Consider the following 13325-nt stretch of genomic DNA (forward strand, 5'->3'; position numbering starts at 1 on the left):
GGTGTGTTCGCCACGCATCCACCAATCCTGCTAGGAAGTCTGCCAGGAGTTTCCCCTGTGGTTCACTGCGTCGGGTGGTAAACGATCCAGTTCACCCTCCAGGGCAGCGTTACAGTCTCCCCCCAGCAAGTTGTCCCCCTCAGGTAAATTCAGCATGTGAGGGCCTAAGTCCATCAGGGTGGAGGAGCGTAGCCTGGGAGGTATGTACAGTGAGGTAACATTGAGAGATCGACCCTCCCACCATCTGGATACCGTGGCAAAGCGGCCAGAGGGGTCGCGCGTAATGTTTTTGATTTGAAAAGGGAGGGAGGTGCGTACCAGGATACCCACCTCTCTGGACCCCCACGTATAACCTGCATGGTCAAGCAGTGTATAACCCCATCTGTTAAGTGCACAGTAGGTAGTACCAGAAATGTGCGTCTCCTGGAGCAGCACAAAGTCGAGGCGTGGCGCTTAAGGTATTGTAATACTATCCCCCTCTTAATTCGGTCACCCAACCCATTCACATTCCAGGAGATTATTTTGAGTCAACCCATCGCTGTATAAGTGGTGGGGTCGTCACTCAATTGGCTTGGAGATCTTGAGCCCACCCTCCCAGAGGGACACAAGTGTAACAGGCATAACAAGACATATCCCCACAGCATAACAGGAGAATAGGCAGATCCCAGTGTTGCCTGTGAGGAATTCGTCAGAGCCACCTGGGGTGACAAGAGGACCACAAAGGTAGCAACGTAAGCGGAAGTGCACCGGAAACATAGCAGAAATGCATAGTGTAAGACAACATGTGTGCCAGTAACCCAGTCGAGTGTGCATGTGACCTTGGAAGACAAGCTGCTCAAAAAACACAATAAAAGATTAAACAAATACCCTGGAAAACACCCTGGAATGCCCCCCACCTGCCTCCCTGCAACGTGGACTCAGAACTGCCCACCACCCCAATTTGCAGAGCGCTTGTGTACCCATAACTAGAACCATGTAGAGGGGAACGCTACTCAACCAAACTACCCCAGAGTACGACCGTCTCCCCCTAAAGAACAGTTATATTTGCCCATGATGAATCCCAAAGGGCCTCGTAGCCCCAAGCTTGATTTATGTAGCTCCGACCGCCCTGAGCGGAATATCTCTCCACCCCCTTCTCCAAAATTGAGTCCCAAAGAAACCCTTAACAGAACCCTAAGGCGCTCAGTGCGGTGCACAAGATGATAGTCAGACAACGTTTGGAAGCAAGTAACACCTCCCTCCCACTGAACCAGGAACCGTGTCCAGGGCCACCCTATTGTCGATGGATCACCTAAACATTAACATCGGGGCAGAACCCCAGTTTGTGGCAACATCCAATAACACCTTTATCCGGTTCTCTCAGTCAACCTTTTCCAGATGGCGGTCGGATCTATGAGGTCGATCCGGGGATGGGCGACCCCATTCCTCAGAGGAATGCCACCTCTCCAGCAAATCCCAGGCATCCTCCGGGGACAGGAAAAACAACGACTTATCGTCAGATTGCACACTTAGTTTTGCTGGCAAAAAGCATGGCATACTTCAAATTGTGGCCACTGAGTGCCCATTTCACTTCTAGGAAGGAGTGGCATTTCTGTTGCACCTTATAGGTAAAGTCTGGAAAGAAGGTTATGCTTTAGTTCTCAAATTTGAGAGGCGGTCCAAGTCTTGAAGCTTGAAGGATAATATCCCGGTCACGAAAGTTGAAGAGCCGTGCCAGGATGGGAAGCGGCGGAGGACCCTGCTTCTGAGGGCCTCCAGGCACCCTGTGGGTGCACTAGACAGAGAAGTAATTGGAGAGGGAGCAAAGCTGCAGATGGTTTTGAATCAGGTATTCAACAAATAGTTCTGTGGCCTGTCCCTCTGCCCATCCGGGAACTCCCAGGATGCGCATGTTGTTTCTTCTCGCGCACCCTTTATAATCTTCTAACTGAGCCTCAAGGTCCGACGTCTGCGTCCGCAGTTGCTTGACTGTCATCTCCAGCTGCGTCGTGGAGTGTTTAAGTGTTGCGACAGAGTCTTTGTTTGCCTTGACTCACTCCCCCATGTTTCTCAGATCGGTGCGTATGAGGTTGACGTCGATCGAAACAGTGTCAATCTTATGTTTCAGTGCTGTGCGGACTCCCCGGATAGCCTCCATGATGTCCAGCAATGTCAGAGTCCGGTGTTCAGTTTACTGCATCACTTCTGTGCAAGCCTGCTTCCCCTCTGCTTTATCTGACGTGGAATGGGCAAATTTGGACAGTTTTTGCAATGAGGATAGCCTGGAGCCCCTCGCAGTGGCCATTGCATCCCGCTCTCTGCCTCCGGCGGGAGACTACCGGACCAGGGGAACAGCCTGATTAGGATCTGTGAGACTGCAGACAGAGGTCAATTCAGCAGCATAGGGACCCTTGCTGGAGGACCAAAGCAAGGCAGGGGGAGTCATGACCCTCGGGGCAGGAGTCAAATATTGCCGCTGTAGTAATCTGTGCTCACTTTTGGTCGTTATCAGCCCCTTGTAAATCAAACTGCCAGCGGCTGGCTCCCAGTCACCTACTACACAGTCACAGGGCCTCCCAACCCCTACAGGAGTCACTGAGCCCTGATCAGGCGCTGAATGGAGTGGCGTGAAGAGGGATGCCAAATCGTTTGTGGGGAGGCTGAATCTGCCACCACGGAGATCAGTTGGTTGCCAGTTGAGCACGCAGAGGAAAGCGTCCACAGAGGTATAATCCAGACAATGGGTTCCATCGCCTTGTGGAGGTGCAGCGGGCGTAACCACCAATGGGTGCCTCTAATTGTGGCTCATGAGGGCAGCCAATGGAAAAGCACTTCAGGCCACCGCACAGCGCAGGCACACCGGACGGGTTGATCCGAGCGCCGCTGGTCTCATTAAATTGCTCGCAGTTCACGGAGGCCGGTATGGACCTCCGTCCTCGGAAAGCTTAAAGCGGAAACAGCTGCAAGCGGGGCCACCTCTCACCGAGTGCCCTCCAGGGCTGACGGGCTTGCGCCCGATACGCGGGGCCGGCAGTGGGAGAAGCTGTGCGATGTCATGGCCAGATCCTCGCTCCCCTCCCGGCCGGCAAGGTCGAAGGCGATTGCGCTGATTCACAGGGTCGAATTTACGCCAGTGGCAGACCCGACGGATTCCACGACCTTCATTATTGATCCTGCACTCTTCTGAAGTGAAATACTCGGCCGGTCTTTCACACAGCAGGAGCTCTATTTGCTCAGAGGGCACCATTCACCAGCGGGGTTTATATAAAAGGAGGGATTCTTTTTGCTTGTAAAAACAAAGCCTGAATATTATTTCTGTCAAGAATGAATCTTATCAACGTTCCTTCTGTTCTAAATATAGATTTATTTTCCAAGCCAAGGGTCCAGAACTGTAAAGTAGAGTTCTGTATTCTATTTTTTAAGTTCTAGAATTCGTTGCTGTTTAAGATCAATTTTTACTTGACCGTCAAGTTCTCAGAAACCTGTTAATAACCAAGGGCCTAATTTAGATCTCGGCGGACGGGTTACTCTATCACAAAGGTGACAAATATCCTATACGCCGAAATATTAATCCCACTGGATATAACGGAATTCATATTTCGAGGGATGGAATATCTGTCACCATTGTGATGGAGTAACCCGTCTGCAGAGATCAAAACCAACTTCTCTGTCTCCTCTGATTTAATTGAATGATGGAAATGATCAAATTCAAATTCAGTTTTATTGTGTGATTACTAAACCCACAACAATTTTAAAATCGAGTAATACATGTATACAAGGAATTTGTTTTTAAAAGACACAATTAGTGCTAACAAGATGTGTTAATCTTGCTAAAAAGTGAGGTGCAGTTAAAATGTCCGGCTCATGACTGATTGCCTAAAAAGTTAAAAGCCTTGGTTAACAAGACAATCATAGCATTACTTTAAAAAGCTGGGGAGGGAGGCTTAGACATACATTTTCATGCCGTAAGTAAGTAAGAACAATTAGTATGAGGTAAAAATAAACTATACTGGGTGATCAAATGTTAATGAAGTCATCGTGGGGCTGCGTAATGGTGCGGCCAGCAAAAGGGAGGTTTGTGACCGCTTATTTGCCCAGTGATTTGGCCGCTCTGGTGGGAAATTTGGTGAACCGAATGTTCAGCTTTGTGTTTTCAGAGCTCATGTCGGTTATTATCGCCTGGCGACATGTACGAGCTCCGAGTTTGTTCCATTCACCACGCAGTAAGTTCCTTCTGTCATTGAGAAATGTGGGACACATGCAGGCTATGTGCTCCATTGCTTCAGAGTGGTAACCGCATTTTCTACATTCAGTACTGACATTTGGGCGCCGCCATTTAAGTAAATGCTCTAAAAAAGGCCATTCTCCCAATCTCAGGACAATACATTTTAACTTCCAAAAAAGTGCAAACGTGCATGATAAATAAGATGATTCAACCCCTGGTTTGAAGTCAGAAATAACCGCCCAGGCATGTTTCCTACTGGACAGATTTGCCCTGTCTGAATGAAAGGACCATAGCTGGACACTCCTCTTAATAACAGTCTTTAACGCCCGCTGTGATGGATTTGTTCCCCAGTATTCCTTGACGCCGAGTAGCTGCAAGGAATGGTTGAGATGATGTTGATGTTTTTGGCTAGATTGGCTGGTCAATATTTAATTCCAAAGTCTAACCTCCAAGCTGCCTTCCCGGGAATTGATCAGTCTATTGCAAAGCTTGATAAGCGCGCCGGCCTCAACACCATGATGGTCTAATAGTCCAAGTTCAAGTCTGATTTGGGCTGGCGACGAGGATCTTGGCGCTATGCTCGTTTAAAAATGTTGGTGGTTAATTTGTTTAGAGCGGTAATTAATGCGCCCATCATGATCTCATGCCCATATGATAGGGAGTTGGTTATCTCTGCCTTCATCACCTTTAGCAATGGGGTAAGGCTTGGGCCAAGTAGTTGTTTCGAAGGTTTTGCTGAGGCAACCTCGCGTGACCAGGCTTTTGCCCTTACTGCCTCTTTCTGCTTTACAAAGGAGCCTCTGGTGTCAAAAAAAATCCTAAATATTTGTAATGAGATACTGTTTCAATGTTTTTATTATTAAAGAACCACCCACCTCTCTGCTGCTTCTGCTTCCCAAAATAATTTATTTTTGTTTTTGACGAATTCAGTTCAAGGGAGTTTATTGTTGTGTAGGGGTGCAGCTGATCAAGTAACCTCTGTAGTCCTACTTTTGTATGGCTCAGTAACACAAGGTCGACAGCATATTACAGGGTCCATCTATTTGAGGGGGATGAGAATTGACATTGGCAAGTAAAGGAGATAAGTCTGAAATAAACAAGTTAAAAAGGAATGGAACCAACACGCAGCCTTGTTTGACACCGCTATTGGTCGAAATCTTCCTTGAGACATGGCACCCACCTCCCAACTTTATTCTAATCCAGGTTTTCGAATGAAGTTAAATTATGGCTTTTAAGAAGGCCGGAGGTATGCCCCAGTTCTCTAACTTTTAGCCACAGACAGCCCTGCTGCACCCGGTCAAAAGATGCTTTGAAGTACATAAAGCAGCAGTGAAGTAGGACACCTTGGACTCCCGCTTTCTCCATCAAAACAGATAATGCAAGTAGGTTACTAGTTGTTCCGGAGTTCTCCACAAAGCCGGTCTGGTTGGAGGAAAGGCGCTTTGTTGATTCAGCCCAGGCCGACAGCTCTTCCAGCAAAACACTGGCATAGCATTTAGATTTGATGTCAAGGAGAGCTATCATTCAGATGTTCTTAGGGTCATTTCTCTTTCCACTTTTATAGATTGTGATTCCAGGACTCCAGGCTGTTGTGGTTTAGCCTCAAGTATGAAAACAGAGGGGCCAAGAGGTCTGACCACAAAACTACGTCTGATTTAAACAGGGCTTGAGGAAGACCGTTAGGCCCAGGAGCTCCTTCTGACCTTGCTTTCCTGATTGTACGGGCAATGATGTTTCTCAACACTTCTGGTGTTATCAAGGTCTCCATCAGTGGGTCTTCACTTTGCTCCTTTCTGTCAAATGTTTTTGCTTCCAGGACATGATTAGCTAAGTTGTTAAGCTCGGCTTACCAATGCGTTTGGCTTCAAAAGGTAATAACTCTAAATTAGTTGATGGGGGGGCTAGATTGACCGCCCCTGTTTGAGTTGTCGCAGAAATGTTTAGATAAAAACGGAATCTATTCTTCTGAGGTTATATTTGCGCTACCATGCCCGCTTCTACATAAAGGACCCATGTTAACTAGAGACCAGAATAACTTTGTGTTGGAGTTCTTGCTTGCGTGATCCAGCTTCAGCCAGAACTGATCAGACGCCATTTGTTTGCCCCTGTATATAGATGATTTGAAGGTTTTTTGTGCTTGCTAGTTCTAAAATAAGCTTGTGTTGCCTGGGTTTGTCCTAGCCAGGCGTAGGGCCAAGTTTCTTTAAGATTTTAACTTTTTTGTCGCTAATGAAATGCGAGGTTTTGTAATGTGCTTGGATTTCTTTCTTTAAAACTCTCACAGAATAAAAACCAAGAATGTTTCTTTACTTTTAGTCCACGTTGTGCTAGTCTCCCAATGGGTTCCTGATATTTCCTGTTTTTCCTAGCTGTAGGGAAATCAACAATAGCACAGAATAGACACTTAAGTTGATGCCGGGATGCTCGCTTTTTTGGGGGGGTTTGAAGATTGACAAAAGCTTTTTGCTTAGTTCACTGCCATGATATGGCTTTTCTCCTGTGTGTCTTCGCCGATGTACAGAACTATGCAGAAGAAAATGGGCCGTTAGTGCAAGATTTGTTGTAATGCACTTACACCTAAGAACTCACAATCCCTCGACCGACTAGCTATAGTGTCTCATTAGCTCCCCAGACCATCCGAAGATACCTAATGCTAAGACAAACCCAGAACACGGAACTCCCGACCTCTCAGAGTCGTCGTAGCAATGCACACCCTTTTGCTCACTTGCCTGTGCTTGTCCACACCAAACAATGCAGAGTCTATGTAAAGTTTAAAGTGTTTATTTTTCAACTAACAAACGCTGTGCGTAGTTCTATAATGCAGTCAATGAGCTAGCACCAGAAGAATAATACATAAGATAAAAACAATGATCAAAGTTACAATACCAGAAAATAAGAAGGGAGAGATTATTCTGAATGACCAGTGGATATTACGGCCATAGCGCCTAGACCACCCTCTCCCGGTAGGAATATGTTTAATAGATAAAAGAAGATCTCTGGGCCAATTCTGGGGAACCCCTCATCTTAGAACGTAGGAGTAAGGTTACATCGTAGGTTCAGCAAGGCTCTACTCTTCCGTCTGTCTCGAGAAAGCTGCTGCGTGTTAGTAAAATGCAAGCATTTCTCAATCGTGCCAAGAAGTGCCTAATGTTATGTCTAGGTAGTGCGGACTGACCAGAAGTGGAACACACAGTGGCTTGTTTATCGACCTTGTACGCAATGAGCAAACTATAACAATATGAGCTCATGTGGGCACAAAGGTATTTTGCACAAGAAGATACAGAGTGTTGTGCGCAAAAATAAAAAGACACGTAGATAAAATGGTTGCTAACTCAGGCTAACTTTCGCAAATAATAGCGTGACCCTAGGGGCCGCACTACAGTTTTCCCCAGTGTGTGCTCGCTGATGCCATTTTAGGCTTGTTAATTGACAAAAAGCTATTCCCACATTCACTGCAATGGTATGGTTTTTCTCCAGTGTGTGTTCGCTGATGAATCCTTAATGTTGAAGATGTAATAAAACTACTTCCACATTCACTGCAATGGTATGGTTTTTCTCCAGTGTGTGTTCGCTGATGAATCCTTAATGTTGAAGAATCTCTAAAACGACTTCCACATTCACTGCAATGGTATGGTTTTTCCCCTGTGTGCTTGCTGATGTCTATGTAGGCCTGATGAGCGACAAAAACTACTTCCACATTCACTGCAATGGTATGGTTTTTCCCCTGTGTGCTTGCTGATGTCTATGTAGGCCTGATGAGCGACAAAAACTACTTCCACATTCACTGCAATGGTATGGTTTTTCTCCAGTGTGTGTTCGCTGATGCATCCTTAATGTTGATGAGTGTCTAAAACTACGTCCACATTTACTGCAATGATATGCTTTTTCCCCTGTGTGTGTTCTCTGATGGAGTTTTAGGTGTGATAATCGACTAAATCTCTTCCCACATTCATTGCACTGGAATGGTTTTTCCCCAGTGTGTGTTTTCTGATGCTGCTTTAGGTGCGATAATTTATAAAAACTCTTCAGACATTCACTGCAATTTTATGTTTTTTTCCCTGTGTGTGTTTGTTGATGATACATCAATCCTGAAGAGGAACTAAAACTACTTCCACATTCACTGCAAGTATATGATTTTTCCCCTGTGTGTGTTCTCTGATGGCGTTTTAGGTGTGATAATCGACTAAATCTCTTCCCACATTCATTGCACTGGAATGGTTTTTCCCCAGTGTGTGTTTTCTGATGCTGCTTTAGGTGCGATAATTTATAAAAACTCTTCAGACATTCACTGCAATGATATGGTTTTTTCCCTGTGTGTGTTTGTTGATGATACATCAATCCTGAAGAGGAACTAAAAGTACTTCCACATTCACTGCAAGTATATGGTTTTTCCCCTGTGTGTGTTCTCTGATGGAGTTTTAGGAGTGATAATTGACAAAGTCTCTTCCCACATTCATTGCACTGGAATGGTTTTTCCCCAGTGTGTGTTTTCTGATGCTGCTTTAGGTGCGATAATTTATAAAAACTCTTTAGACATTCACTGCAATGATATGGTTTTTCCCCTGTGTGTGTTTGTTGATGATACATCAATCCTGAAGAGGAACTAAAACTACTTCCACATTCACTGCAAGTATATGGTTTTTCCCCTGTGTGTGTTCTCTGATGGGGTTTTAGGTCTGATAATCGACAAAATCTCTTCCCACATTCATTGCACTGGAATGGTTTTTCCCCAGTGTGTGTTTTCTGATGCTGCTTTAGGTGCGATAATTTATAAAAACTCTTCAGACATTCACTGCAATGATATGGTTTTTCCCCTGTGTGTGTTTGTTGATGATACTTGAATCCTGAAGAGGAACTAAAACTATGTCCGCATTCACTGCAAGTATATGGTTTTTCTCCAGTATGTGTTCTGTGATGCCATTTTAGGAGTGATAATTGACTAAAGCTCTTCAGACATTCACTGCAATGATATGGTTTTTCTCCAGTGTGTGTTCTCTGATGCTGTTTTAGGTGTGATAATTTACTAAAGCTCTTCAGACATTCACTGCAAGTATATGGTTTTTCTCCAGTGTGTGTTCTCTGATGCTGTTTTAGGCCTGATAATAGACTAAAGCTCTTCAGACATTCACTGCAATGATATGGTTTTTCTCCTGTGTGTGTACTCTGATGCTGTTTTAGTCCTGATAATAGACTAAAGCTCTTCAGACATTCACTGCAAGGATATGGTTTTTCCCCTGTGTGCGTTCTCTGATGCCGTTTTAGGCCTGATAATAGACTAAAGCTCTTCAGACATTCACTGCAATGATATGGTTTTTCTCCTGTGTGTGTACTCTGATGCTGTTTTAGGCCTGATAATAGACTAAAGCTCTTCAGACATTCACTGCAAGGATATGGTTTTTCCCCTGTGTGCGTTCTCTGATGCCGTTTTAGGTGTGATAAATATATAAAGCTCTTCCCACATTCATTGCACTTGAATGGTTTTTCCCCAGTGTGTGTTCGCTGATGACTCATGAGTTTTGATAATTCCATAAAACTACTTCCACATTCACTGCAATGATATGGGTTTTTCCCCTGTGTGTGTTCGCTGATGCTTGTTTAGGCCTGATAATTGACTAAAGTGCTTTAGACATTCATTGCATTTGTATGGCTTTTCTGTGTGTGTTCTCTGATGCAGTTTTAGTCTTGGTAAATATACTCTGTGTTTTATATAGCAGATCCCCCATTTCATTTAACTTTCAGTTAACTGTGGTTTTCGCTGGTTGCTGTGGAATGGCCTGAAAGATCCATTCAATACACCTTTAGCACTGAATGGTGGTCCGGTAACACTTTAGGAAGCAAAGTACTGCTGTAACCACCTCATGATCAGAGCTGGTATTGGACATGTTTACACAAAAAGTGGTTGATCAGTGTTGCCTTCATTTTCTAGGGGGTCATTTCTTCATCTTGAGGCACGGAGGTGACAGCGGAGACTCGTAGAATCACCGAATTGCCCTTGACGGTACTTCAAAGATCTGTCAGTTTATGTTCAGGTTCGGCTGCCTCTGTCGGCACTTATGTTTTCCTGAATACTGGAACTCAATGTTTCTGACTTTGCTTTTGCAGATTTACAGTATTATCTTCATTATTCTTAAACATTTTGTGCAATCAAGGATTGTTTTCTGTCGGATGTAAAAAGATTTAAATTACTTAAATGGAAAATACCAGAATGTGCATATACAATTTTTAATTAATTGTAAAAGCATCTCATTTATTACTATTGTTGAAACGTATGAAGACATATTTAAGACAAATTTAACCATACAGAGATATTTGCATTACAGTTCCTTTGAATACGCCACATCTTATTTATTTCAGCAAAGGTGTTCATAGAGTAACTTAGCTCAAAAAGGGCGCTCGCATTGCACGCATACACTAGTTACAGCTTTAGGTAGATGCATATGGTCAAGGTTTTGTTAAAACAAGAACAGCTCTTAGAGTAAGAGAAGGATCAGGAAGACTCAAGACAGCAAGGTGGACACCAGAATGTTGTGCCATGCATCAAATCCTGTTATTCACTGAGGTGCCTGGTTTCATTCACTACTTACTACTAACTCTTTTTTCAGGAGGATTCCCCTCGCTGTTATCTCAAGGCCTGATTATAGGAGCCTTTTGTGCGCTGATTGTGTTTGGGGCCCTTGTGGCGTAAAGGGGCTCTATCTGAGCCTTGTAGGCCCTGCATCATGTATCGACCCTCTCCCCATATAAAGTCCATGCCCAATCTAAAATGTTGGCACCTATAAGACTTTAGGAATCTAGATATTGACATAGGACTTAGCATGTCCTTCTTGTGGACATGAAAGAAGGACCATCATGTTCTGTAGCTTTAAAGTATTTCCAAGGTGGAGGCCATCTTAGAATGTTGTTGTTTACTAATTCTGCTTAGATTTCCAGACTGGCTGGGTCTATCGAATTTCCAAGTGCATCCTAGGCCACTGTTCATCCTATCCCCCCTATCCCTCTCTTCTGGATTCTATCTTCCTAATTGCATAATTTAGTTTGACCTAATGTATTTAAACTTCCCTTTTTTATATTTGCAGCTGGGCCCTCTCTTCAGGATTTGCTGTTTTCCACCTAGTAATCGCATGCATATAACGCTGGGAAGCCCACAACAGAAAGAGTACCTTCTTCTCTCTTGGCATCTTCTGTCATTATGCTGCTGTTTAATGGGCTGTCTTTGTAGAACGGAGTCATGGAACTTTCCTCCAGCCACCCCATGATTTGCTCCATCCCTTCCTTCCTTCCTTCACCTGACCATACCCCCTTCTCCTCAACTCCCCTCAGCTTCCCCCCACGTGAGCATGCAGTACTCCGGTCCCTCCCCTCTTTCCACTATGGAAATTTGGTGCCTTTAGCCATGGATTCCCTTTCTCGAAGATCACTGGACTCCAAACTTGTTCCAGAAGGCTGAAATTCCTACACTATCATATACCCCATAAACTAAAAGCGTGTTCAAGAACTTCAAACACAGGCTTCTCAAATTTCTCCCATGAACTCTTATTTCCACTCCCTATGTCTTCACGAATAAAGGCGCTACCATAAGTGACTTTGGGCCATATGTAGGTAGCTTAATAGCATGATCAAGAACTTCAAACACAGGCTTCTCAAATTTCTCCCATGAACCCTTATTTCCACACCCTATGTCTTCACAAATGAAGGCGATACCATAAGTGACCTTGGGCCATATGTAGGCAACGGACGAAAATCGGTAAATTTCCTGATACCGATCGGTATTTAGCTTTTTCTAATGTAGGTACCAGGTCTTAAGGATTGGGTAATTTACCGAATCGGTAATTTAAGGAATCGGTAAATAACCGGTAAATTACCGAATTCTTAAAATACAGAATCGGTAAATTACCGAATCCTTAAATCCTATGTAGGGACCACTCAAGTGAGTGCATTTTTGATTTAAGGATATGCTATTTACCACCAACTACAAGTTGAAGTAAATATTAAATACCTTTAAGAAAGCAATTTTGTGCTTTTTAAAAGTCCTTAGGACATGTATGTGCGCCACATGTGCACAAATGCACGATTCAGGGGTGCAACAGGGTGTCAATGTGACACCGTGACACCCTTGAATATGCTCCCCCTATTACCGATTCAGTATTTACCGAATCGGAAATAGTGAATGGCTTCCCATTCATTCCTTTGGGCCTCCAGGCCGATAGGAATGAATGGGAATTACCGAATCTGTAAATACCAAATCGGTAATACCGAATATTACCAAATCGGTAAAATTTACAGAATTTTTACCTACATACTATTTACTGATTCTTAAATACAGAATCGGTAAAATTCGGTATTTAAGAATCGGTAAATAGAGATTACCTACATATGGCCCCTTATCTTTTGCATTAAAAGACCAGCACAATGAAGGAAAGCCCTTTGCTCTCTGCTCTGGATCACTGCATCCACCAAAGCCCCCCACAGTCTCAGACTATTTGCAACTCCCTCTATTGTTGGCCGAGCAGAGGCAATCATCTCCCTTTATAATAATGGGATTATCCTCATCCAAGCATCTGAACGCAGCCTAGAATTACTTGATGACATTTTCCTCTCATCAAACTCTCTGTGATGAATACGTTTCCTCCCTGAACCAAGCTCATCCTAGCCCTTTAGTCATCCCACGGGTACCTCGTTCTGTATCCTCCCCTCTCCCCACTACTTGTATTGCTCCACCCCTTTCCCCTCCTCCCTATCCATCTTCGTCAGATTACCCAACAGCATTCATTTACCATTACCCTGCAGCTTGTATCAACCAACATTTTTCGTCATAATAGCCTGAGCCCTCAACACCCCCAGAGCAGCGACCACTGAAACACACTGACTCGATACTAACACCTTCACCTCATCTCTGGCCCTTACGGCTGAACATTTATTTTCTTTAGTTTTATAAAGCGCGAACAAGACCCACGAGAGTATCAGAGCGCTTTACAATATACAGTTATTAAACATTAGATGGTTGAGTTAGTAAACATACATTTGGTATTCGCCATTCAGTACAAAAGAAGTAGATAGTAGTATATGTTTAGCATAGGTGACTAGTAGTCAACAAAGAATGATCCGCGAGGGAATCAGAACG

At 44.1% G+C, this 13325-nt stretch overlaps 1 pseudogene; it reads right to left on the reverse strand.

The window, feature by feature from the left end:
* Window positions 1–7217: 7217 nt before the first annotated feature.
* On the reverse strand, window positions 7218–9780 carry LOC147737726 (uncharacterized; annotated as a pseudogene).
* Between the last annotated feature and the right edge of the window lie 3545 nt (window positions 9781–13325).

Source organism: Lissotriton vulgaris, chromosome 1_1 (genome assembly GCF_964263255.1).
Source record: "Lissotriton vulgaris chromosome 1_1, aLisVul1.2, whole genome shotgun sequence".
NCBI classification, from domain to species: Eukaryota; Metazoa; Chordata; class Amphibia; order Caudata; family Salamandridae; genus Lissotriton; species Lissotriton vulgaris.